The sequence below is a fragment of the Mustela nivalis genome, assembly GCF_964662115.1.
Source record: "Mustela nivalis genome assembly, chromosome: 9".
NCBI classification, from domain to species: Eukaryota; Metazoa; Chordata; class Mammalia; order Carnivora; family Mustelidae; genus Mustela; species Mustela nivalis.
The window spans coordinates 83,294,175-83,320,033 of NC_139028.1; the positions used below are offsets into that span (position 1 = coordinate 83,294,175).

At 35.6% G+C, this 25,859-nt stretch overlaps 1 long non-coding RNA gene across 1 annotated transcript in view; it reads left to right on the forward strand.

Moving 5' to 3' along the window:
• The first annotated feature begins 1,054 nt into the window (after positions 1-1,054).
• The window catches only part of LOC309841217, a 74,624-nt gene continuing 49,819 nt past the window's right edge, over positions 1,055-25,859 (forward strand). The window contains exons 1-2 of the long non-coding RNA XR_014299057.1: positions 1,055-1,127; positions 22,892-22,968. This is a non-coding gene — a long non-coding RNA (uncharacterized lncRNA). The remainder of the gene's footprint in view (positions 1,128-22,891; positions 22,969-25,859) is intronic.

Consider the following 25,859-nt stretch of genomic DNA (forward strand, 5'->3'; position numbering starts at 1 on the left):
ACCTCCATTCCTACCTTCCACTGGGGGGGAAATAAAGATGGACATGCATGGGGTCCAAGGGAAAGCCTGGTTCCAGTTAAGAGTAGAAGAAAAGAGTCTATATTCCTTCAATTTTGCCTGTGAGAAAGAAATTTGGGAACTGTCATTGGTGCAGCCTTGCAGTGATTACCTATGGTTTAAGACACTGGTTTATAAGCAGGAAAAAACAAATGAAATTACTTCTCAAGTGTGAAGTCTTAAAACAGATTGCCAAGTGGAATTTCAGACTAAATCACAATTGCATTTTCCCCCTTTAGACATTTCATCGATAGTTTATATCGTCATGTCTCCTGGTAGACTTCTCGTCAGTGAGAAGGCAAGTTTTTAGCCAGCTATAGAATGAGTCAGGGAAGCGGCAATCAATGAAACTTATGGGTTCTGTAAATGACACAGCCAATTTCATAGTTTCTAACCCGCTGCTCTTCTCCCAATTATTTGAAAAGAAAAGACTACTGAGAAAAAGAAACTATTGTTATTAACATAATGACAGTAGGAAATATTGTAATAGAGATAGAAAATATAGTTTTTATTAGGTCTTACAATCATTCAATAATATAAAAGTTGTTACAATGTTGGGTAGGTGCTTCAGTTTGTCATCCTAACACACTCAAGCCTTGACTCAATATCCATGTTGGCATATGGCAAAACACCATGGGAAGTACTGATCACATTATTTCATGAGTTATACGAAATGTTGTTATAAGACCTTAATTTTTACTGGTCTATGAAGATAGTCATTTACTTTTATATCTGTGGTATTGTGGCTTATGGTAAGAAATACATATTTATTCTTTTTCCCATTCCTTTAAATTTCCTAAATGGTAACAGTCATAAAGATGTCCTGATACTTACAACAAACCCCTTTCAACTACACCTGAGTTTATGTTAATGAGGTGTCTTTTGAAAGGCACCTAAGTGTGAGGGTTTGTTGCCAAGGAGACCCATTACGTAATTGGAGATTTGGAACTTTTTTGTAATAAAGCAGCAATCTAGTAAGTAAACTGCTTTCCTGATTTTTGTGAGCTGCTCTAGCAGCTTAATCATACCTGAGAAGGAAGTCATCAGAACCTCCAATTCACAACCAGGAGGTCAGAATCACCTAGATTCATGATTGGTATAGGGCGTGTGTGTGTGTCATGTGTGTGTGTGTGTGTAGTCTTGTAAGATTAAGCCCTTAACATTTGAGATCTGATGATATCTCCAGGTAGGTAATGTCAGAATAGAGATCAATTTTTAAGACTCTAAGCTGGTGTTAGACAAGTGCTTGGTGGCATGGAGGGAAAAAATAACATTGGAGCTGGGGTAAGAATCATAATATCCAAACTTAGGATGCATCAATTTCTATCAAATGATTATTAAAATGACACCGTATACACACTACATCTTATAAATATGAGTTTTGTTTTTCCTCAGAGCCAAATAATCACTTTTTAGAAAAAATCAAATTTGTACTTATTAGTTTATATGCAGTTGATCAATTTTTTTTTTTTACCAGTTTGTTTTTTTTTTTAATATAATTTTTTATTTTTTATAAACATATATTTTTATCCCCAGGGGTACAGGTCTGTGAATCACCAGGTTTACACACTTCACAGCACTCACCAAAACACATACCCTCCCCAATGTCCATAATACCACCCCCTTCTCCCAAACCCCCTCCCCCCAGCAACCCTCAGTTTGTTTTGTGAGATTAAGAGTCACTTATGGTTTGTCTCCCTCCCAATCCCATCTTCTTTCATTTATTCTTCTCGTACCCATCAATTTTATTATTACATGTTGACACTAAAATTTCCCTAAGCAATCTGGTCTCTGAGGAGCGGAGAAGCACAGAAACTCATAGCCTCGAATTAAATAGCAGTTAGAGACTTTGGAACATTTGTGTTGTTTAATAAACATAAAGGGAAAAAGAAGATAAATCACCTTTGTACACCCGAATGCCAAAGTAAGACAGCCGTTTTAAAACACCCTTAGTACAAGTTTTTAGTATACAGAAACTACAGACAAGTGTTTCAAAATAGAAGAAACATGTGAAGTTTTATTATCAGGGAATATGATTTTTCAAAATTATATTTAATGCCCTAGAGCAGACCTTAGCAAAGGCAAATGGCTGTTACGCTGGCAAGATGTGACCGTGATCAGTTGATAAGATATTAGAGAAGCCTCTGTAGAAAACAAGGAAGTTTTAAGACAGGCAATAGTACAACAGAGAGCTTTTGTATAGCCAGAACTGGTAGTGTCCATGAAGGCACTCACCAATGGTGAAAGGGCTCCAAGGGTTCTTTTTCTTCTCTATTACTAGACCTTTCTACTCTGGTGGGATAGAATGCCTGGACTGACAGCTGGAGATATTACTCTATTTTTTTCTGATGCAATTAAATCAGGGTTTCTCAAAGTCAGTACTATTGGCATTTCGGGTCCAATACTTCTTTGTTATGAGAGACAGCCCTGTGCATTAGAAGATGCTAAGGACCATTCTTGGCCTCTACCCACTTATGACTACCCAAAAGTCTCCAGACGTTGCTAAATGTCAGGGGAGGGGGAGAATGGGCAAAATGACCCTTAATTGAAACCACTGAATTACATATTTGTTATAACTGCTGTGATAATCTACTATTTTTAAGATCAACTTGTCAATTTCTATAAAGTAGCCATTATGAATTTTCATAGGGTTTGCAATGAGTTTATACATCAAATTGGAAGAATTGCCATTCAATAATGAGTCTTAACAATCTATGAACATGGAGTATCTCACCATTTAGTTAAATCTTGTTTAATTTTTCTCAGCAATGTTTTGTAATTTCTCAGATAAGATTTTTATACTCCATTTGCTAAATTATCATTTATGCATATTATATATATATTTATATTTTAATAAATAGTATACATGTATATATTGATTTTTATGTGTTTATACATTGTATTTTTTCATGGAAGAGCCTTGCCCTTCCTTTGCTAAATTTATTCATAAGAATTGCATTAGTTTTGTTGCTATTGCATCTTAATTTCATTTTTAGAATGCATTTTTCTAGTAAAATAGCAATCTGAAGATTTTTTCATATTGATCTCTTATGCTGTACAATCACTAAACTCATGTATTAATATATTTTTAAAGGTTTTATTTACTTATTTGGCAGACAGAGATCACAAGTAGGCAGAGAGGCAGGCAGAGAGGAGGAAGCAGGCTCCCCACTGTGCAGAGAGCCTGATGCTGGGCTGGATCCCAGGACTCTGGGATCATGACCAGAGCCGAAGTCAGAAGTTTTAACCCCCTGAGCCACCCAGGCGCCCCATGTATTAGTATTTTTGTAAATTCCTTGCGATTATTTCCTTATAAGATCATGTTTCCCTTGAGTAAAGACTATTTAACTTCTTCCTTTTTAATCTTTATGCCTTTTATTTCACTTGATGGCCTTATTTCGTTGGATAGAACATGCATACAAATGTTGAACAGGAGTTGTGAAAGAAGAAATCTTTTTCTTAGCTCTGAACTTAGAAAAGTTTGAAGTAAAAATGACTTACTTCATATATGAAGTAAAATATGATTTTGGCTGTGGCTTTCATTTTTTTTTTTAAGATTTTATTTATTTATTTGACAGAGAGAGATGACAAGCAGGCAGAGAGGCAGGCAGAGAGAGAGGAGGAATCAGGCTCCCTGCTGAGCAGAGAGCCTGATTTGGGGCTCAATCCCAGGACCCTGGGATCATGACCTGAGCCGAAGACAGTGGCTTAACCCACTGAGCCACCCAGGCGTCCCAAGGCTGTAGCTTTTCTATAGATGCTTCTTTTGAGTTTAAAAAGTTTCTTTTTCTCTGCTTGAAGTGTGTAAACCTGGTGATTCACAGACCTGTACCCCTGGGAATAAAAATATATGTTTATAAAAAATAAAAAATTAAAAAAAAAGTTTCTTTTTATTCCTGTTATGTTTATAGTATTTATCATAAATAGATGTTGAGATGTTTCAAATTTCTTTGAGTTAATTGAGATTTTCATGTAGTTTATATCATATGTTCCATGAATACAGTAGATAATATCCTTGACATTCAAACATACTTTGCATTCCTAGGGTATACTATACTTAGTCATAGTATATAATTCTTTTTATGTGTTGCTGGATTTAATCTGTTAATGTTCTGTTAAGGATTATTGTGCCTATGTTCATGAAGTATATAGGTCATGTTTTGTGAAATTTTGTCATTTAATATAAACGAAGAAATGGTTCTTCCTGCATTTTCTGATACATTTTATGTAGTGTTGGTATCATTGCATCCATAAATATTTGTTAGAATTTACCAAAGACACAATTTGGGCTGGAACTTTTCTTTGTGGGAAGATAGTTAATTACAAATTCACTTTCTTTACATGTATTATTCAGGTTTTCTATTTCTTCTTGAGATAGTTTTTATGTTCTCATTGGAATTTCTTCATTATATCTAAGTAGTATCATATGTTGCATTAAAGCTTTTCATGATAGTCCTTTATAAACTTAATTTTGGTAAGAATTTTAGTAAGGCCCTCTCTTCATTACTCATTTTGCTGACTTGCATAATCTTCCTTCTTATCTTACTCATTCTAGCTAAAAATTTTTCACTAGAGTTTATGTTTTAGTTTCATTGATTTTCTATATTACTCCTCTATTTTCTATAATTTTGATTTCTGCCTTGATACTTATTATTTCCCTACTTACTTCAGATTTTATTTTCTTTTTTTCCCCTTTCTGACATTTTAGCTTAAATTATTGATAGGAAATATTTCTTGTTTTTTAATATAAGTATTTATAGTAATGAATTTCCCAGCTTTGTCTTTTACTTGATGTGTGGTTAGAAACAAATTACTGAATACTTAACATGTCAGTTATCTTTTTTGTATGCTATAAGGATTACTTGAATTATTGAAGAGTTAAAAATGTTAACAGCTATTTGGAGAGTGTCCTATATGTGTTGGTTTTTAATATTACTGTTACTTGGATGGATCTTAGGTAACATGATAAACACAAATTGTTTGGTTGACATGATAGAAGGGTTTCAAAACTAGTTAAAGTTACTGTTGACACACTAAAAATACTACAGATTTAAATCTTGAGAAAATACAGTATCTTCACTCAGTCTTCTGAATTCATTGATTAAAGCCAGATCTTACTTCTTATATTATCCAAATGACATTCTTCAATTTAGTCAACATCTATAGCTGGGGACTTAATTCAGTAATATGGGAGGCATTCCCAGAGCTCTTCAGCATGATATGCCACAGGAACCTAGAACAGATTAAACAAACTCAGTAAATAAAAGTTTTCATTCCTTATGGATAGATGTTTATTTTTGAAAAACAGCTAATTGTTTTAAGTCGCTAAATATGTCAGGTAATGAAGTTCAGCAATGCAATTTATGGTTTTAAATGAAATGAGATGGAAACAAAAACAGTTGTTGGTTTTTCTTTTTACATGACTGAATGACTATACCTTATAAAATGGAGTTTAAAAAAAAATGTCTTGGAGATGTGTAAAGTCTTGGGAGGTGACTAATTGATTTTATCTGGGTTTGGTGATTTATTTAAACCAAAATCAAGAAAATAACCTAAAAATATCTAACACTACAGTGAAATTGCTAGATGTGAACATCATAGATTTATGGGCTAATCCTTTAGAAATACACATTACACTGTTTGCGTTCTGTTTGATTGAAATAGTATTTGAATTCTATCCACAATCAGATATTATTGAGCTATATTGTCCAGGCATCCTAAAGCTAACTAAAATCACACTGGGTTTATCGAAGTCTGAGCTAAACAAAATAGCAATCCACACTATAGAGGTTGATGTTTTTTTCTGGATCCAAGGCAATCAGAAGCATCTCAACAGTGGTAGCTATGTGGAGTTTCTGTTCAGGATTTGCCACATGTGGTAATAAGTAACTCTAAATCTGCTTCTTACTCTCTTTCCTGATCAATCCTCTTCATCTACTAGTCTACACATATGTTCTCTCTGTGTATCTTGATTCATTGTTTCTGCCACTTATCTTCATTTTTTTTCCCACTGTCTTTCTTATGCTTCTTCTGCTTCCTTTCTTACTTGCTGCTAAATTTCATGATTTCTTTGGCATTTCTTAGTAAAAATATTTGAGAAATAACATCTGATTAGATAAATCATGTTTTTATGCCAGGTTTGTAATCAATAGGTTGTTGGTCAACCTAAGGTTTGGCTACGACTGAGCTCTGTCCTCAGTTTACCTATTCTACTATGGCTAGAAGTGGAAGTGGGATGAAACCATGGCACTTGGGAAACTTTCTAACAGTGGAGATGGTGGGAGGTTCAGGCAGTCTGACCAGAATCTGCTACATTGAGTAGGCTTGATACTATTTATCTAGCTGAATGCAAGGAGCCTTAGAACTTTTATATGTGAAAAATCTCTAGCCTAGTGGATCTACTGATTTCTTCAAGTGCTACCTGTTGCCCCAAACAATGACAGAAACATTAGCTTATAAATGTTTTGACACCTCCTTCCCCATCCCCCAACCAGCGTTAGCACAGGACCAGCTCTGAAAGACAAGACTCTTGAGCCAGTTCAAGGCAGCCACCAGAAAGGCCGGATATGTAGCAAAATAACTGCAATTCTTGACAATGGAGATTGGTTCAGAATCCTCTAGCATTGGGAATGAGGACCATTATCTTCATGGCTAGTGAAGTTGGTGAGTGTAAGTGAGTTCTGGGGTGACTTATAATAATACAAAATTTGCTGTTCTTAGAGAAAAATTAGACTATTTTTTTTTTTTTTTTGGTAAGTGCTCTTGGGTTGCTATAAAATTGTTTAATTTCCAGAGTTCCAAAAAAGTTGATTCCCATAGTTAATACAAGTTCTTTGTTGTTTTTATGGAGAAGAAGAATTTCTTACTCCTCCACCTTCAGTGACATTACCAGAATATTAGAACAATTACCAAATTATAAAATGAGTGTAGATAAATCTGATACCTTTTTGACATTTTTATCATAGCCTACTATGCAGACACTAAAATAGTTTACCCAGTCTCTCTTCTCTCTCATCTTTCCTATGAGCAAAAGCTTTATTTTGTAGGTGGTAACTGATGAAGTTCTTGAACTTAGGTGAGGTTCGGTGGAGTGAGGTTCAGAGCCGACGGCTAAGAAAGAATTCTTAAGACGTCTTTGGTGTAAAAAGGTGGCTTATTAGAACACAGGGACAGGACTTATGGGCAGATGGAGATGCTGCCCCGTTATCCTGACGAGTGACTGATTATATATACAGGACTTGGGTAGGTGAGAACAAAGGGGGTGATGTTAGTCTCTAAGGAATTTTGGAAGCAAGGTCTCCAAGACCTTGAGGGGCTAGCTATTGTTGGAAGAAAGTTTATTTATTACTAGTAGCAAAAATCTTCTTGTGAGACCCTTTTGATGTATATCAGTAGACCATATGCTTGGGAATGATTCTCGACACTATCTTGGAGATCTAGAGATAAAGTTTCACATTTCTCCTTATCAAGTGTCCTTGTTAGTGAGATTTGGGTTTAGAAGAAATTTAACTTTATTTAGGGCTTGAGGAACTGAGTTATTTGGAAATTGTGCTATTGTTAAGATAGCTTCTTTGTTGTAAATCTCTAGGACACTGGTAAACCAAGGATTGTGATCTCTGCAAGTTAACTATTTGTTTTTCTTTTTGGGCAGTCAGGGATGCCTGAGGAATGTCACAAATATTACCAAGGGGAGTGGGTGGAGAGGGGGGGCAAGGTGCCAGCTTTTGCTTTGTCCTCAGCCACCCTCCTGCTCCCTCATCAGTAACTGTTAGATCCCCCCAAAATGGGTACCCCAATAATGGGTCTGTGATTAAAGGAGTGAGACTGATACAAGTGAAGGTCAAGCAAAGCTTTATTTCGCGCCAAGCATCAAGAATCAGACAGACCGTCAAACAGATAGGCTGGGGCCTCCCCTTACAGAGGATGATGCCTCCCTGCTTTTCAGACTAACTTTTATAGAGCAAAGGCCATGTGGTTGGGCCTGGCCACACACAGGTGGCTAATTGAATTACAATTCATCCCACAAGGCCATGGAAACTAGCCCATCACCTTGGTAGCTAGGAGACAGTAAGGAGCCCCACTGTTCAGGTGTCTCCACCTGGCCTGACCCACCCTTGTATTTGAGCTTTGTTACCTGAGGCTGGTTTCCGGGACTTGTTTTTCTTTGTTTGTTTGTTTGTTTGTTTGTTTTGTTTTGTTTTGTTTTTAATTTAAATTTATTTTTTATTTATTTTCAGCATAACAGTATTCATTATTTTTGCACCACACGTAGTGCTCCATGCAATCTGTGCCCTCTATAGTACCCACCACCTGGTACCCCAACCTCCCACCCCCCTACCACTTCAAACCCCTCAGATTGTTTTTCAGAGTCCATAGTCTCTCATGGTTCACCTCCCCTTCTAATTTCCCCCAACTCCCTTCTCCTCTCCATCTCCCCATGCCCTCCATGCTATTTGTTATGCTCCATAAATAAGTGAAACCATATGATAATTGACTCTCTCTGCTTGACTTATTTCATTCAGCATCATCTCTTCCAGTCCCGTCCATGTTGTTACAAATGTTGGGTATTCATCCTTTCTGATGGAGGCATAATACTCCATAGTATATATGGACCACATCTTCCTTATCCATTCGTCTGTTGAAAGGTATCTTGGTTCTTTCCACAGTTTGGCAACCATGTCCATTGCTGCTATAAACATTGGGGTACAAATGGCCCTTCTTTTCACGACATCTGTATCTTTGGGGTAAATACCCAGTAGTGCAATTGCAGGGTCATAGGGAAGCTCTATTTTTAATTTCTTGAGGAATCTCCACACTGTTCTCCAAAGAGGCTGCACCAACTTTCATTCCCACCAACAGTGGAAAAGGGTTCCCATTTCTCCACATTCCTTCCAACACATGTTGTTTCCTGTCTTGCTAATTTTGACCATTCTAACTGGTGTGAGGTGATATCTCAATGTGGTTTTAATTTGAATCTCCCTGAGGGCTAGTGATGATGAACATTTTTTCATGTGTCTGATAGCCATTTGTATGTCTTCATTGGAGAAGTGTCTGTTCATATCTTCTGCCCAGTTTTTGATATGATTGTCTGTTTTGTGTGTGTTGAGTTTGAGGAGTTCTTTATAGATCCTGGATATCAACCTTTTGTCTGTACTGTCATTTGCAAATATCTTCTCCCATTCCATGGGTTGCTTCTTTGTTTTTTTGACTGTTTCCTTTGCTGTGCAGAAGCTTTTGATTTTGATGAAGTCCCAAATGTTTATTTTTGTTTTTGTTTCCTCCTGGCGGAAGGGGAGCAGGGACTGGTTAAGGGTCAAACAACAAAGTTATTGTTTAACCTCAATGAAAGCTCTGGCCAAAATGAAAATATAAAACAGGTCCTTACAGTAACCATTTGCCCAGCTAATCACTTGCTATCCTTTGCAGCTAGAGCTAATAGTTGGACTGAGATATAGACAATAAGACATGAGCAAAACTCTTCAGGAGATGTGGTAAATCATCTTTTCTGAAGAAAAGGAGCAGAATTAGTTGTTTCTCACATATGGCACACATCCTCACTTCTTCCTATATTGAATATGGATCTGGTGGGTCTATCAGAAACAGTCATGGTACAAATATGAGACTAACAACAGGAGAACGAAGTTAAAGCCAAAAATAGCAAAACTTTGCAATAGAAAATCTTAAGTCTCCGGTATTATCCCTGAGCAAATGAGCCACCAGTGCTGGTAGTAACACACTTCACTGCCTCCCCTTGCCTGAGAAAATGAAACCCTTATAGGTAAAGACACTAGTGGTTGGGTTTTTTGTCATTTATAAATAAGCACTTTTTGTAATTGTTAGGACCTATTTGATACTTATTTGAAAGTCAAATGTAAACCATTCATTTTCATTTTCTTTTCTTTGGCCTTTGGAGACCCTATGCTCTCACTACACAACACTCACGCTGAATTCAGTTAGTCTGAGCTTAATGGAGGTGAACGGGAAAGTGTCTGCAGTCACTGAGCTCATACTACCTGCTGAAGAACTGAAAGCCAGCTCTTATTCTTTATTCTAGAAACTTTATGGATACAGTGTTCTTCGTGTTCATATTTTATAGATAGAATCTGAGGTTTGAAATGATGAGATAGTTAGTACAGGGTTACGCCTCTAATGGATGCAAAATGTAGATTTGAACTCAAGTTTGTCTTGCTCTTATTTTTATTAGTCACTGTGCAATATTGCTTCTAGAATTAATGATCCATTTTATCATATAAAGTGAAAGGGATCCAAATGTAACTTAATGTGCAAGCCCTGATTTGCTCAGGATTGATGGAGAAAAGAAGAAAGTAGGAAAGAACCTTTCTACGAGGACATCTAGGTGTATTGTATACAGTCAAGTTTATTGTTGATGCATACTTCTATAATATTCTTTAGAATTATTTCTTTATCCTCTTTCAAGAAATAGTTATAACCAAAGGGCCAAAAGGTGTCATTAATGGAAGTGAATATGGCCAAGTAATGCATGTTTTAAATTTTTTGGAAGACTACCTCAGGGAAAATACTAGCAAGTGGTTAGGAGGCCAATTACTGGGCACTTTGCTAATTAGTTTTATGGAACATAGGGTGTTTCTGTTTGTTTTGAAAACTTATATTTGTGGAAATATTTGAACAGAGCTACTGGAGCAGTCAAATGTTCTTGGATTAGAGCTCTCAGTACCCAGACCTTCCCCACCCAGAGGGCTGTGGCCTAATTTCAGGGTTTGGGGACTACAGAATCCAAGGACAATCTGCATTTCAAAGAAACATGAATGGCTGCAGTCCTGCCAGTTCCACTCCTACAATTATGCAAATGACAATTTGATAATAAGAGGCCTTTATAAAAATGAGTTAATTGGCTTTCAGTACATTCAAGTGAACGAATTCATATTTTTCATCTTTAATGAAAAGAGGAAATTCTTGAAAACCTCCCAATACTTGTCTGTGCTTCTCATCACCCCTCCTCACCCCCACACACTCCTTCTCCTTTGAAAACATGTTTTCTTCTTTCCTTATGAAATTGGCCATAGGCAAGCAAATAGTAAGCAGGGTATCCACATCATTATTGTACACAACAAGCAGGCTTCAGAACGGCTTGTATTATACTCAGAGTAGAATGAAACATGAAAACACTTTTGTAAGCGGAGTTACACCAATAGAACACTCAGGGAAGGGAAAAAAAGGGAAAAATAATTAGAATTCAGGGCATGAAAATGGACTTTTCTTAAATATTTATCACCTTAAATCTCCAGCCCACTAAGAATAGATATATAATGAATTTTGTTTTTTGAGAACTGTTCTTGATTTGAAACTCTTTAACAACAGCTATAGTTTTTAATTCTTGGAGGAAATCATACTCCTTAGTTCTGAAAAGAATGAACGGAATGCGTCCTCACGTGTTATTACATTTGTCTTCAACTGCATGATATAGAGACACTCTACTTACACATGATTGTATATGAATATATTTTAGAATAAGAGTATATGAATATGAATATATTTTTAGAATAAGAGTATATGCTTAAATGTTTTCTAAATATTACTCAACTAGAAAATGTTAACACCAGAATTCAACTTAGGTCCGACTGACCTCAGCACTGCTTCTCTTTCAACAAGGACAACACAGAACGTCCTACAATATATGACTATTGCAAGGTACATTTTTATGAACATTAAGAAACAAGATAACCGGGGCCCCTGGGTGGCTCAGTGGGTTAAGCCTCTGCCTTCACTCAGGTCATGATCTCAGGGTCCTGGGATCGAGCCCCACGTCGGGCTCTCTGCTCAGCAGGCAGCCTGCTTCCCCCTTCTCTCTATGCCTGTCTCTCTGCCTATCTATGATCTCTGTATGTCAAATAAATAAATAAAATATTTTAAAAAAAGAAACAAGATAACCTACTAGAAATTGGATTATTTTCTCCTTGATCAGATGAATGTTAAGTTTGTTTGATCAGATATTCAAGAGGAAGACCTGTTTTCTATTACTTTTAACAGAGAAACAACAGCATAGATTAAAATTAAATAAACAAAACAAAACTGAAAATCAATTACTATTAGCATTAACTTGTTTGATGCTAACCAAAGGTAGAGTAGGTATTAAAGACCCATAGGAAATTAAAATTGACCTCACAGTTGTATAGGAGTTAATCAACTAAGAAGGAAGCCATTCCTTCTTGGAAGGGGATTCTTTTATTCAAGAGAGTAACTCCTAATTGTTTTTTAACAGTAGAAAATTTGACACTTTATTTTGAATACTTATTGTCTGTATGTAAACTTAGAAATATGTGGAGAAATATATGTGCCATTAAATTGATGTGGGCTTTTACCTGCCGAAAAGTAGTTTGATGGTTGGTATTATAAATTTAAAGTCACAATATAGTGTGCAAGTGGACAAAAACACAGCCTTAGGCTTTAAGTTAGATAAGACTCAACTCCCAGTTCTACCTAGGTTGATTTTCTAACTGTAATCAGATCACTAGGTTTCTTAGCCTCTATTTCATTATCCATAAAACAATGGTAATGGTTCCTATAAAATACTATTGGAAAATAAATTAGAACACCAAAAATAAATATTCAAGATAAAGTGTTAACATTCTTTTATATAGTCAATATACTATACTAATATAGTGTTTGATACTTGTGCATATTCAATAAATGTCAATTATTCAATAATTTTTTTCCCCAATTAATTGGGACTTTCCAAGAGACCAAATCAAAATACATTTCTTGGGTATTGAGCAATCTTCTCAGTAATGCCTTGAGATATTATGGAAAATATTCAATGATTGAGAGCTTTTAAGGTGCAAATAATATAGGAAAGTCCAAGTTTGCTTTCATGATTAGCATCATCCTAGTGCTACTCTAATAAAAAAGAATTAAGAAGACATGTATGTGTTCACATAACCTGGCCAAGAATTGTGCCTGTTTTCCTTTCTGAGTTGGTTTTCTAAGTTCTGGTGCTTGTTGATTTGGCTACCTGGAAACCTAGCATGTGTGATAATGTTGCATATCCAACCCTGCTTGAGTGCCAGATTTACAAATAAATGTGTTAGTATTTTAGATATTTATGCTACCTCTTCCCATATGGTTTGGGCTAGTTGTGCACAGGGAGGTTGCAAGCGAGGGGGGTGGAATGCTCTTCCTGATGCAGTGCGAACTGGAGGAAGGTGGCTGATGAGGCACTTAACTTTCATTGTGCGATTGTATACAGCATCTGAGTGAGATCTACTGAAGACGCTCCCAGGGAAAGCAAACTGTGACTATCTCCCATCATGCTGTTCTTACAGTCCTCATCTGCAATTTTCAACTTAGTAGTGTGAAAGCATGGCCAGCTACCAGCAAATGACAGGACAGAAACACAAGGCAGAGCCAAGGAACATCTTCTACTCTAACAGCACAGTGGGACTGTTGGATGGAGGTCTGAATTTTTTTGTAAAAAGCTAGGGGAGCTGCAAATACACTGTAGTACATTCCAGAGCAAAAACCAGGGTTAGATTTATATCATCTGAGAAATCAGTGCAGGGACTTGAAAATAATATTTAATCTCATTTACAGAACTAATTCTTAGTTCTGGATCATAAATAGAAAGACTTCCTGCGTATTTGGAAGCAGAATTAAATCAAAGAAAAACCAGAATTTGTTCTGTGTGTCCTCAGATTGTAGGTAAATCCAGTATTGCTGGTTGAAAGGGAAAGCAATTCCAGTCTGAATCAAGAGAGGGCGTCCTAATATTTAACATCATTCCAAACCAAAGTCTGTAGCCACAAGAAAGAGAGAGTTCTCCTTCACTGGAATTATTCAAGAGGTACCAACAAAGATGATACAGGGGATTTTTAGTCTTAGACTCTTAAATTGAAAGTCCTTACTTAGCCAATTAGTGATGACTTAGGACAACGCACCCACTCCCCCTGTTTCCACTTCCAAGACATCCTTGCAATAAATCCTCAGGGTTTGGGATCATTTGCAAGACATTGTTATTGACCAGTGCATGCATAGTCCTAGTTGGATGGGATGTTGCATAGGCTCGTGTGTTGGCATGAGCTAGAGGATTTAAGTTGACAACAAAATCTGCCCCGAGGACAGCAAGAGTATTGTCACTGCTCTTGTACCATTCATATAAGACACAGAGCTGCTGTGTTGTTTGGTTACCAGTCTTGGTATTTACTATTATCATTTGTTATTATTTCTGCAGGGCATATCTATTTTTGTTCCTCACTTTGAATCAACAAAAAAACTTGATTTCATTCCCGAAAGAATTCTGAATCCATCTGGATCATTTCCTTCTTCATCTCTACTATGAACCCTCATAATTTAGATTTCCATGACTTACACTCTGCAATTTTATACTAAAGTTGTGACCGTCCCCACTACTTTCTATTTATCACCTTGTTAGACTTTTCACTGGGCAGCCTTAAGGAACTTTCTAAATTTAAATACAATCCTTCAAAAAAAACTTCAATGGCTCCATATTTCCCATGAAAGTAACTTCGAAACTTTTTAGCTGATGAATCATTTATTTCACATATAATCATGTGTGAGACTCCACTATTTAACTAAATCGTGGAATATTTCTATGTTATTAAATGTTTCTGTGCCATGGAGTGTTAAAATTCCCTTATTATTAAACTAGTTACTAATTTATTATTAAATCAGTTTGATTTTAATAATGTTTTAAAACTGGCTAGTCTACCTAAGAGTTACATTTATTTATTTATTTGTTTACTTACTTACTTTAATTTGAATATATACCATCTAGAAAACCTTGATTGTCAACCATTGTGAATCTGTAAGATACTGAAATATGTTCCAATCTTGAATCATTATGAATAGAATACCTACGTAACTTCTAAACCCACAATGCTCAGTTTGCTTGGGCTAGAAGTTTGAAAGTAAAAATAAAATGTCATTTTATTTTCAAAATTGATGCATAAAATACTAATTTTCTTGAATTAATACATCTTTCGTTTGAGGGAGATGAATAAATTCACAGCAGGATTAATTTATTTTTTGTGTCGGGTGTATCCAAATATATAACAATATTACATTCCCAAGAATATCATTTAAACATTTTCAAATACTGCATTATTTATCCTTTAATTCATTCAGAATTGTAAAAGTCAAATTGTTCAAGAGTCCAAACTTCATTTGAATTTTCTCACTGAATTCTGAATCTTTCTTCAAGATATTATCTTTGCAACACTAAATCATCAAACCAAATTTATTTAGCATGTTAAAAATAAGAAAGCATGTGTCTTGGCATAATATTGTATCAGATAAGTATTTCAATAATGGATTTTCTTTGTCATGAAAGAAGGGTGATTTCTTGTCTCAGAAAAATTTGTATCAGCATCTTCCCTCAGTATAGCCAACGAACTTCAGTATAAAAATGAACATTCTGCAAGCCACTTCATGTTTCATTAAAAATATATTTGGTATGTCAGTAATTTAAACTTAACGAATTCACATTTATATGTCATTATTAGTATTATTTTTGTTACTGCTGATAAGCATCACCAGTGCTTATTTAACATCTCATGACTGTCTGAACAAATTTTTTTTAAAAAGATTTTTATTTATTTATTTGAGACAGATAGAGTGTGTGCACATGCACAAGTGTGATAAAGGGCACAAGGAGAAGCAGACTCCCTGCTGATCAGGGAGCCCTATGCTGGACTTGATCCTCGACTCCAGGATAATGACCTGAGCTGAAGGCAGAAGCTCAACCGACTGAGCCATCCTCTGAACACATTTCAAAGCAGATTTACTGTGAGCTTTAATTTTCTGCCATTGTTTTCACACCATCAATACAACTGTCTTATAATTTTTTATTCCTTAGTTGATGGTATATTAAAATATATCTAAATACACCGACCTATTATTTTCTGTGGCATAAATACTATAGCCTATGAAGAGATACAAAACATCTAAATTTTCATGAAAGTAAACTAGAAATATTTTGCAGAAACTAAATTCCCCAAACTATTTCATCAAATATATTAGATACACAAATCATTTCATTTAGGTCTCTTTAAAAAGCAAATATATTAGATACACAAATCATTTCCTTTAGGTCTCTTTAAAAAGCAACACATCCAGCTAACCAACTACATCTCTCAAATTTTTGACCTGCCTCAGTTTTCTTCATGAAAAATGTAATTATACTGTATTTTTATGTCTACTTATATATTATCTATTTCCCACTGTAGTGTGTAAGACTTAGTGTGTTTCATTTTCTGATGCATATTCTCAATCTAGGAAAGCACTTTATTTTTATAATAGGTGCTCAATAAATGTGTTTTTGAAAGAATTAAGGAATCTGTATGCCTGGTTTCTTCTTTTCACAAAATAATACTAATTGGATTTTAATAGCGGCTCCCTTATCTATAACACTTTGTAAGCAATGTCAGTATCATAGATTCTAGTCAATGTTTCTTCCTGAAGATGTATGTCTCTTCATTACATATGTGCATTTATATTATAAGATTGCATTTTCTTTGTGTCATTATTCTTATAGCACAGAGTAATTGATTTAGGCTGGAAGCAACCAGAATTATTCTATGCTTATTATGTTTTGTTTCAATATAATGTAATTTGGCAAGGATCATATGATTTCTTTGCAAAATCAATGTAAAAGTTCACCTTGTAGACTTGGGCAATGTATAGGAATAATAATTAAATGTATATAAAAATAATTTTCTTAACCCTTTCACATATTTTTTGTGATGCTTTGTAATCACAGCGACTACCAGGATGATATTTTTAAAATGAATATCCAGTTCTGGCTGCTTCTTATTAATTATTATTAAGCAGATGTTTTAATTCTCCAAGTTGATTTGGCAAATAATGCAAATTCCAACAATATCCTCCCATAGAAGTGGGATATATAACTCCTATTTGATGGAGAACATTTAATAAGCCATTTACCAAAATCTTATAGAAGCAAACAAACAAACAAACAAAAAACCTAGAACTACTCCCTTTAGTGAGGCATTCACAGAATTCCTGTTGACTTCTCCTTTTATCAGATTATATCTGGCTATAAAAATAAAAGGCCCTTAGATTATAGTTCAGTGAGAAAGGCAAACAGACTTCAGCTTAAAGTAAAGCTAGTGATGGAGAATTCCCACATGATATTACAAAGAAAACAGACTACATTAACTCAATATGAAAGTAGACATTATCTAGGTGAAGAAAATTAAGAAAAATAAAAGGAATAGGGTTTACATGCAGGAGAAAAACATCAAGACAAAATATTAAATCCCCTAAGAAAAGTATAAGATTTCACAGACACATAAAAAATTGCTATAAGGAAATTTGTTGACAAAATTAATCCAATATAGCAAGATCTCAAATATATGAAGATATGTTTGAAAATAACAAATATATCTGCTACTTGAAAATAACAGAGATAAAAATGAAGATAGATTGCAGAACTAAAAAATAAATTAATGACCAAAATAAATCCATCAGACACCAACATATAACTTAGAACATTAGAGAATCAGGCAACTCATGATTGAAAATCAAGTTTCTTCTTTATTTTTTTTAAAGATTTTTTACTTATTTGTCTGACAGAGATCACAAGCAGGCAGAAAGAGAGGGGGGGGGAAGCAGGCTTCCTGCTGAGCAGAGAGCCTGATGCCGTGCTCAGTCCCAGGACCCTGAGATCATGACCTGAGTAGAAGGCAGAGACTTAACCCACTGAGACACCTAGGGACCCTGAAAATCAAGTTTCTTATGTAGAAGAAAAGATTTGCTTAATCAAATGAAGAAAAAATTTCACTTAAAGCAATAGTAAAGGGAATGAAAGATGAAGAGTTCAAAATATTCTCACAGAAATATAATTAATAACAATGAATATTAACAATATAAATAGATATTATTATTAAAAGTCATTTCCTAAGACAAAAATAAGATCTTCATGTTTAAAGGACCAGCCATGTTTTAGACAGAAAAAAATCATCCATAATGAAAAGATTAAGCCATACATGTTACATTATTGAATGTCAAACAAAAAAGAAAAAAAAAAAAGAAACCAGGTGGAAAAAGCTAAAGATCAATGTATCTTAATATCTGAGATAAAGTGTGGCCCCACATTTTGTACCTGCTATAGTCAATTAAGTCGAAGGAATAACTTAAAGACAGCAGCTCCTATGAGCCTTCTTAATGGACACTAAGGATAGGCTACTGTTGAATCAAAAGAATAATACAGTTGGGGCACCTGGGTGGCTCAGTGGGTTGAGCCTCTGCCTTCAGTTTGGGTCATGATCTCAGGGTCCTGGATCGAAAGATCCAACATAAATACAAAATATAAATATTAAATATGTATAAATCCTAAACATAATATAAAATTAATATTAAATACAAATATTAAAATATATTAATATTTTTTGATTGTTTTCAAACTTAATATGCTTATAATGTAATACTATAGCAACATTTTATTTACTGAATATTACTTAGAATTTTATTGGTAAGAAACAAAATTCACAGCACTTTAAATATGTGACTTATGTTATTATTTAACTTTTGAAATATTTTTTTAATAAATTCAGAATAGTTATTGATTTGCTTCTTAATTTTATGTATTTTATTTCTAGGATAACAGCTCCTATCATTATTATCTCATTATTTCTGAGATACTGGCTGTATTAAAAGCTCATTGCTGCTTATAGCCACTGTTTGAGCTTTCTCTCAGCCACACTCTCAAAGAAAAATAAACTAAAAAGAAAAGAAAAGAAAAAAAACCTATATTTTTATATCACATATCCCTTCCTTAGTTCTTCAAATGCTGTGAATCCCCTTCACTTCCATCGCTTTAATAATGCAAATTTCTTTCAGGGTGCTTACCAAACGCCATATCCTCATTTCCCTTGATGTTCATTAAGGTCTTATATTTTTAATCCTCTGTTTCTTACATTTTATGCCAACCTTTTCCCTCCAAGAATCCATCCTTGACTATGCAATTGCCTCCACACAAATCTCATGGGTTCACTCGTTACCTCTGCAATGATCACCTCTGAATTTTCACCCTAGTCCCAAACTCTTCCTACGCTTCAATCTACATTCACCCTGACACAGGGACCTCTGTTTAAACATATTATCAACTCTGAAGAGCATGCCCAAAGCTGAAGATAACATGCCTTTGTAAGCCCACAAGCCTCTTACTTCCATATTTGTTTCAATGGCATTACCATTCCCTCCTTACCCAGGATGGAAAAACCCTGTAGTTTTTACACTTGCAACACTTTTATCCACTCTGAAACCAAATTACTTCTTTGTGTATCTTATCCTGTCTAACTCTGTCAACGATATCATTCTCACTGCTTCTTATCTAGACAATTGAAATGGTAAAAATGATCACTTGGTCTTCCACTTCTTTTTCTCCCATCGGTATAGTATATGAGAGAGCTGTTGCACAGGGCTATACTAGCTCAGAAGTTTACTTGATTCTTTGTAGCACTTTCCCCCCTTCTCACCACTAGGGACAATTTTCATATATTTACATGATCACTGTTCAATATGAATTATGTCAACATATGGCTTTAGACATTGCATTAGTTTTCTATTGCTACCATAATAGATTACTCCAGATTTAGCATCATGAAACAACACATTTATTATTTCACAGATCTGACTGGTCTGCTCCAAGTTTCACAACGCCAAAAGCAAAGTGTGGGCCATCCAGGCTCTTATTGGGAAACTCAGAAAATTCTAAGCCCATTCAAATTTTTGCTGAACCATATTCTTTGTGGTTATAGGACTGAAGTCCCCATCTTCTTGCTGACTCTCTGTCAGGAGTCATTCTCAGAGGGGCACTTGGGTGGCTCAGTATGTTAAGCATCTGACTTTTGATTTCCACTAAGGCCATGATCTCAGGGTCCCGTGATTAAATACCATGCCAGGCTCTCGGAGCCTGGAACCTTCTTAAGGTTCTTTCTCTCCCTCTCCCTCTGCCTCTCCCTTCCACACAGTGACACAGGCTTTTTCTCTCTCAAAAAATAAAAAATAAAAAATAAATAGAGGAGTCATTCTCAGCTTCTAGAGGCTTTCTGTATTCCCTGGCTGGTGGCCCCCTTCATCTACAAAGGTAGCATGGTGGGACAAGTTCTTTTCCTGCTTGGAATCTCTTTGATTTTCCCTTTGATTCACCTCTCCTGCTTCCTCTTCACTTCTCTGTGGCTTGCAGCCAGAAAAGGTTCTCTGGCTCTAATGCTCCATCTAATTGGATTGGACCCTCTCAGATAATCTATAATTTAAGGTCACACCCTTTTTTATATCTTCAAAATTCTGAGACTAAGAGCATCCTCTAAGTAAAACTGATGACTCTAACAGATCTGCTCTTTACTTTGCAAAATAATTTTCCCTAAGTCAATGGAAGTAAAAACCTGTCTTCTTTTCAAATTAGGGGACAAAAGGGAATATGTAGAAAGTAAAAATTTAATTTAATTTGATACTTTGCCATATCTTTTCCTAGTAAATCTTTAAATCAAGCAAAGAAAATGCATTTCCTAGCTTGGTGATTTAACTCCTCTCACTAAAGTTTGATATGAGTTGATGGATAGTGTCAGATTCTTCAGAATAGTCATTTCCACAGAAATAGCTATGTTGCTGAGCAGATATTTTTTCCAAGCTCTCTTCTTTATTCAGGCAATCTGAGTATTCCCTTGGAGATACAATTTCAACTGGAGGGTTATCTTTTATATAAACCCTAGCCCAAGCACAGCTCATTTGCACTATTTTCACAGGTCTAGTTAGATCTCCCACAACCAGACAGGTAGCAAGGAATGACTTTGGCCTAAATGCATCCATGTGAGGATTAAATTTCTAATTCTGAATGGCCTCTGGACTGGTTCCCCAATCTCCAACCATATTTTCTTTTCTTTTTTTTCTTTCCTTTCCTTTTATTAAAGCTTTTTCCACCCTTTTTATTTTATCTTTTATCATTATATTCAGTTAGTTAGCATATATTATATCATCAGTTTTTGATGTTGTGTTCCATCATTCATTAGTTGCATATAACACTCAGTGCTCTTCACAACAGATGCCCTCCTTAATACCCATCACCTGGGTAGCCATATCTTCTTATCCCTAAAGTTCCTGTCACTGAAGGATGAATTTTTCTAAAAGCACAAAATCCTTGAAGACTTGGCTCCTTAGGCTTTCCAAAAGTCATTTTCATATTTTGGCTATGAAACTTAAATTTCCACACTATTTTGGCAGTGGACTTCACCAGTATTTATGGGTACATTCTCCTAAGACAGGGGCATGTTGCATAGAAGTTCACTTTCATCATGATAAAAGACCTCCCTCACAGCTTTTTTCAATGTATATCCCTAGTTTCTTGTGATATTTCCTTAGTTGCAAGACGTGGGCCACTTGGACCATTGTATGCTCCTCTCTTTTCAGGAATAAGATAACCCATCCTTTAGGAATTCAAGACATTATAAAGATACTTAAACTTCACCTATTATATCTTCTCTTTTATGGTTTGTTTCTGATGACTATCTAATACTTTTTGAGAGTTACTAAGGCTTTCTGAAGAACCATGTCTTTTTCTATCCCTTTTCCATTTTAATTTCAGTGGTTAATAATCACCTTCTATTTTATGATTATCTAATGTTTTATTTAATTAATTTTTCATTTAGTTATTATAAACATTGTTACATTCAGTGGCATTGTAAGTATATCCTCAAGATAAACAAGTTATTTATTGAGATAAATTTCTGGAAATCATAGAGTGAAAGAATACACTCAATTTTGCAATTTTTAATTTGTATTCCCAAATGTTTCTCCAGAAATATTAAACCAAGCTTCATTCTCACCAACCAGATAACAAGGTTCCAATTTCCAAGAACTTTTTTTTTTTTTTTTAAGATATATTTATTTGAGAGAGAGAGCTCTAGCACAAGTCGAGGGAAGGGCAGAGGGGCCAGTAATCTCCAGGAAACTCCCTGATGAGCACAGAGCCTACTGGGAGTCTGGAGTGGGGGCTAGATCCCAGGATCCTGAAATCCTGAGATCCTGAGATCATGACCTGAGCTGAAACCAAGAGTTGGATGCTTACTGACCGAACCACCCAGTTGTCCCTTCATGAACTCTTCAACACAATGCTTAGAATTAAAAAGCTGCATTGTATTTTGTTTTCACCTAATTTTATGTCATTATTATGTTTTTAATATTATGAGCAGTGGGAACTTGATGGATGTTGTTATTCTTTTTCAGAGGAAAAAAAAAGAGATGCAACAAAATTTCAGCAGACTCTGACATCAGCTTTAATATATTCCTTTTTTATATGTACTGCAATAAAACAATCAAGTAAAGAATCCCGGGGCGCCTGGGTGGCTCAGTGGGTTAAAGCCTTTGCCTTCGGCTCAGGTCATGATCCCAGGGTTCTGGGATCGAGCCCCACATCGGGCTCTCTGCTCCATGGAAAGCCTGCTTCCTCCTCTCTCTTCCTGCCTGCCTCTCTGCCTACTTGTGATCTGTCTGTCAAATAAATAAATAAAATCTTTAAAAAAAAAAAAAGAATCCCATATGCTCTAATTGTATATAAATATTAAAAGCTAATTTACCACAGTAAATAAATAAATAAATAATCAATCTATGGTATGCAATTCATTTGGACTTGCTTCATAGTAAGTGCATTAGCAATAAACCACAGAAGAAATATTTTTTTGTTTTGCCTTGTATTTTAAGTTTTTGCTATCTTTGTTTCAGTTTGCACATTGCTATAATTAAGCCCTTGAATTCAGTTATTATCAACAGGGGGCACCAATAATAAAATTTATAAAATGATGTTTTGGTTAATTATTTGCAGGTAGAAATCTACTTATGCTTGGTTACAGTTATCTGAAGCACCTGGAAGAGGGACTTGGGAAGTGGCAGTTTGTGCAGGTTGGAAATAATAATATTAATATTATAGATTTTGTCTTTTATAGTTTTCTAATAATTACAGACTATTCTGGATGATGATCTGGAAATGAATTGAGTGATGGATTGCAAGGTATCGGTGAACGTTCAGGGTCTGGAGATCACAGTCTCCTGAGACTGGAGGTACTTACGAGGGTATTATAAATAGTAATAGCACAAAAACCATATAGTAAGAGGTAAAATATTAGACTTTCAAATATTGGTGATCTCTTGCCAGGTTTGTCTGTCATGTGGGAAATCCCAAGAGGAAACATGCATAGCCTGCAGTGTCAAAAAGAAAGATTCAGTGTTTAAAAGTTAGTGTTGCCTCTTCTAAATGATTTCTTTTTTTGCTTTGTCACTTTAAAAGCACTTTATCTCTTCCTTAGAACTCTCCGAGGAAAATTCCCGAACCAAATTTTTTGCCTATTTCCTAGTCGTCAGGCACTCTCTAGTTTAGCTTTTTGTCGGATGTAACCATCAGGTAGAAATTACACCCAGTCTGGAGCACTAAATGCTCACAAAGCAGAGGAGTAGAGCTGAGATCTGAGCAAAGGTTTACGAAATTTCAAAGCCCACCCTCATTTTGTTAAGTCATCGAGGCAAATACCCAAGGGCCTGTTCTATTTTTTTTTTTTTTTTGTTTTAAGTTTCTATTTCACACTTTAAAAGGCTCATGCCAAAATGAGAATGATAAACCTATCAATACCAGAAACATAGTGCTAAAAAATATTTTACTCGAAGGACAACCACATGTCATAAGTACTTGTGATGAGGTAGGAGCACATACCCAAACAAATTCTTCAACTGTCATCAAAATTAAGTCTAAGCATGATTTTTAATCTGCGTTCTTCTGTCACTACCTACTTCCTCCTGTAGTTCCATTCATGCTGTAAACCGGCCATGATCTCACAGATATTTTCTCTTCCTAGGGCTAAAATACTCACCTATCTGACCACCAGACATATTCTACCCACTCTTAGTGTGGCTGCCTTCTACTTATCTCTTTGTTTCTTCCTGAGATAGTCACCCCCTTCCTATGTAACATTCCTTACACACCCCTATTGTACCATAACTATACTGTACCATACTACATTGTATTTGAATTTTCTGTCCACTTCTCTGCCTTTCACAATAGAATTTGCATGGCTGAAGGACAGGAGATTCCCTTAATCACAATTGTAATCTACACTGATTATGGCCAGATATCACACATACACGTATGTTGATTTAATGAATTATTCCTAAGTGAGCAGGTCAAACCCATTTTCCTAAAAGAAAAAAAAGATACCCTCTCTATTAATGTTTTCACTGTGTTTTATACTATATGTCTTTCAAGTCTAATCACTCCCAGTGACCTTTAATTCATTCATCTCCTTTATTCTCCTTAAACAACAGTGTTCTGTTAAAATTCTGCTGTTGTTGCTTATTACCCTGGCCTCTAGACCTGACTCATTTCATCAGAGAATGTTTAGGTTACACTATACGTTTTATTGATAGCTTTTCCCACTTCAGGCTTTTTCCTTTATTATCAGTCTTAAAGAGTTAAGCCAGAGAGTACTTTTTGGATTAGAGATGGGATAGCTGAGGGAGGCTTCAAAGATTGAGCTAGACTTTTTCATAGACATGTTGGACCACATTATTCTGGGAGAGAAAGCCTTGATGGAGCAAACTTACTTTGAGTTGGGCACCCCCCTCCCCAAAAGCCCTAGGAACATGAACTAGAAGGAAGCTTTAGATTGTTTCCATCTCTGAGATTGGATGAAGATGATCTTGCATTGAAAATGTTTATAGAAGCAGACATAAATTCTACCTAGAGAACTATTATATCACCTTAGGTCTCAAAGTTCTATAAATGCTTATTACAAGTATAATAGCTTGTATGAAGTAAAATATATTCATGCAGATGAGAAGATAATACTGCGTGAAACATGGAAAAAAAAAAAAAAGGAAGATTTGACCCCTACAGGTTACTGATAGTAGAATTATCAGTTACAGGATTGCACATGTTGATAGTGCCTGCTTGAAATAATAGTTCTATTGGACCACGACTGAACTGGTGAGATGCTATTTTAGTTATAAAAGGTGACTTCTGATTACCAGAGTGAAGTGAGTAAGCCAAGTAAGTATCTGTAAGGAGAACATTCTAAATCCTAGAATTTAGATATGTAAGGCCCTTATGTGGAAAACAAAAGGGGTGGGGATCTCTTAAAAGCAGGTTAGTGCAGCTGTATCAGAGTGAATGAGGAGGACACTTCACAGACATCGTCAGGGGCCAAGTCATGCAAGGCTTTGTAAAACCCAGTAAGGAGTAAGTACTAGGTTTCTAGTCAATGTGATGGGAATCTTGCGAAGGTGTGGAATCAGATTTGTCTTATGTTTTTTTAAAAGAATATTATATGTAGAGAAAGACTGCAGAGCCAGGATTCCTCAACCTGAGAACAATAGACATTGTGAGCCAGGTACAATTTTGTTGTCCTTGTCCTTTACACACTGTCTGGTGTTTAGCAGCATCCCTGGCCTTTTCCCAGTAGATACTGGCAAGACCCTTTAAACTGTGACAACCGAAAGTGTCCACAAACTTTGCGCAATTTTCTTGGGAAGAAGGAGGGTGCAGTCACTCCCAGCTGAGATACCCTGCTGTAAAGATCAAGAATGGAGGCGAGATGTTTGAGAAGGCTATTTCAGTTGTGCCAGTAAGACATTGGCCTGATCTAGGAGAGTAGTGGCAAGCATCATGAAAATGGTTGGACTGTGATGTGTTCTGAAGTTATAGAGGACAGGTCAAGATGCTGCTGAATGTGGAAGAGGAAACTTACACTTTGATTCTGCTATGGACCACTTTGTCAGTTTGATGAAGTCCATAGACCTTTCTC